This window comes from Bidens hawaiensis, unplaced genomic scaffold, assembly GCF_021521415.1.
Source record: "Bidens hawaiensis isolate Kalapana, Puna unplaced genomic scaffold, B.hawaiensis_p1.1 tig00419365_1, whole genome shotgun sequence".
Lineage (NCBI taxonomy): Eukaryota > Viridiplantae > Streptophyta > Magnoliopsida > Asterales > Asteraceae > Bidens > Bidens hawaiensis.
In genome coordinates, this window is record NW_027504836.1 from 216,699 (window position 1) to 219,728 (window position 3,030).

A 3,030-nucleotide genomic window follows, 5' to 3' on the forward strand; every position below is an offset into this window, starting at 1 on the left:
CCGGGGTAGTACTTGATGTCACAATAGTAATCCTTTATCAATTCTAACCATCTTCTCTGCCTCATGTTCAATTCCTTCTGCTCAAAGAAATACTTTAAACTCTTATGATCTGTATAAATAGTACACTTAGTACCATACAGGTAATGCCTCCATATCTTTAAGGCATGCACTACTGCCGCTAGCTCTAAATCATGCGTCGGATAAGTACTCTCGTGGACTTTCAACTGTCTAGACGCGTAAGCTATCACCTTCCCTCGTTGCATCAACACGCAACCTAGCCCTTGATGCGAGGCATTGGCACAAACAACTAAATCCTCGTCACCATCGGGTAGAGCAAGGATTGGAGCTTGCGTGAGTCTCTTCTTTAACTCCTGAAAAGCTTCTTCTTGAAACTTACCCCAACTAAATACTATCGACTTTCGGGTCATACCGGTCAACGGTGCGGCTATCTTGGAGAAACCTTCGATGAATCTCCTATAGTAGCCAGCTAACCCTAGGAAGCTTCGTAGATCAGTCGGATTCTGGGGAGTCTTCCAATTCGTTATCGCTTCAATTTTAGCTGGGTCAACGGTAATCCCTTCAGGATTAATCACGTGACCTAGAAATTGCACTTCTCTTAACCAGAACGCGCATTTCGAAAACTTAGCATACAACTTCTCTCTTTTCAGGGTCTCCAATACTTCTCTCAGATGCTCAGCATGATCGAACTCGCTCTTGGAATAGATCAATATATCATCGATAAAGACGATTACTGACTTATCCAGCATTGGCCGACACACCCTATTCATCATGTACATAAATGCTGCAGGAGCATTTGTTAGACCGAATGACATTACGAGGAACTCATAGTGTCCGTATCGCGTTCGGAACGTTGGTTTAGGGATGTCTGCCTCTTTCACCTTCAGCTGATGATAGCCTGATCTGAGATCTATCCGTGAGAACCAACTTGAACCTTGCAGTTGGTCAAACAGATCATCAATCCTTGGCAAAGGATATCTATTCTTTACCGTAAGCTTATTCAACTCACGATAGTCTATGCACATTCTCATACTTCCATCATTCTTCTTCTTCACGAACAACACCGGTGCGCCCCACGGGGAAACACTTGGTCTTATGAAACCTTTGTTGAGGAGTTCTTGCAGTTGGGACATCAATTCTTTCATTTCGGACGGTGCTAGACGGTAAGGTGCTTTCGCGACGGGTTGGGCGCCCGGTACTAAGTCTATCTGGAATTCTATCTCTCGCTCCGGTGGCAACCTGGAAGATCCTCTGGGAACACTTCTGGGTAGTCGCGCACGATAGGAACATCTTTCATTTCTTTCGTCTCAGCCATAGCGTTGACAACATACGCCAGGTAGGCACAGCACCCTCGCCTTAGCAAACCCTCGGCTTTTATCATCGAAATGACATTAAGCCCAGAACTTTCCTTATCACCATAAACCGTCACCGCACTACCATCCAAGGACTTTAACCTTATTATCCTACTCCTACACACTATCTGAGCTTCGTACTCAGACAACTAATCCATCCCCAAAACCACATCGAACCCTCCTAAGGTCATAACATACAAAGTAACAGGGAACTCATGTCCCTCCAATTCTATCTTACAATCCTTAACCATTTTCATTATTTTAACCGAAGTGTCACTAACGGTTTCTACCATAAGTGTTTCAGACACTTGGCAACATTTCATTTTAGCTAGTTTACTAAATGGTGTGGCTACGAAACTTTTGTTTGCGCCCGAATCAAACAATACTGAAGCGGAAATACCGTTTACTAGAAACGTACCTGTGACGACATCGGGAATCTGCTTGGCTTGCTCTTGGGTCAACATGTAGGCCCTAGTCCTCGGCCTTGCTTGATCAGCATCTTTCTTCCCACTACCTCCAGCCTCACCATCGGTGCACTCTCTCGCCATGTGGCCTGTCTTGCCACATTTGTAACATGCTGGCTTCGCACTGCACTCATTGGCATAATGTCCTACCTTCCCACACTTATAACACACATTAGACCCCATCCGGCATTCTCCACCGTGAGTCTTTCCACATTTGCTACAAACCTCAGAACTCCTACTCCACTTACACTCGCCACCATGCATCTTTCCGTAGGTCTTACACGATCTCTTCTCCCACACTTTCTGCTTCTTATCTTTGGAGTTCCATAACTGAGTACCGGGTCGCTTAACAGGAGCAACCCACTTCTTATCTTTCTTTTCTTCTTCCACCACTGCGTCATCCGCAGCCAGGTCTGCATAAACCACCTCTGCGAGCTCGACAGCAGAGTCAAAGGTAGCAGGTTTACTCGTCCTGACTAGCATGCGGACTTTCTGTGGCAATCCCCTCACATAACACTTGATTCTCTTGGCCTCAGTGTTAACCATATCGGGTACCAACCTAGACATTCGATTGAACTCGGCGGTGTACTCACGATGTGCCATTGTCCCAGCTTTCAAGTTCAGGAACTTCATCTCATCCCTCTTAACCTCGGCGTCAGCACAGAACTTCTTCATCACTAACTCCTTCAGATCCTCCCACTTCATCGCTTTGATCTCTTCACGGGTCTTCCTCTGCTCCACACTCTCCCACCAATACATAGCCTCATCCTCGAATGATTGAGTAGCATAACCTACCGCTTGGTCGGGACGGCACTCGCTAATGCGGATAATTTTATCCATCGCGGTTATCCATTTGAGAGTAGCGATTGCGTCTCCTAAACCAGTCAGCTTAGGCGGGTCACAACTTTTGAAGGACTTATAGTTGCAATCGCCTCGGCCCCTCTTCCTATCATCAACTTTCGCAGACCTTACCTCACTTGAATCACCATTTTCCCTCTCATCATCTTTCCTACCATCACCACCTGCCCCTTCAGCAGTTCTTTCACGGCTTCCAGCAGACCCTCCAGGAGTTATATTCTTCACAGCAGTAGCTACGGCTTGAACAATAGCTGCTTGAATCACGGGATCCAGTTGGACTCCTTCGTTGTTCTCCGGGTTTCTTCCAGTTGTGCTTCCTTCAGCTTCGGTGTTGGAAG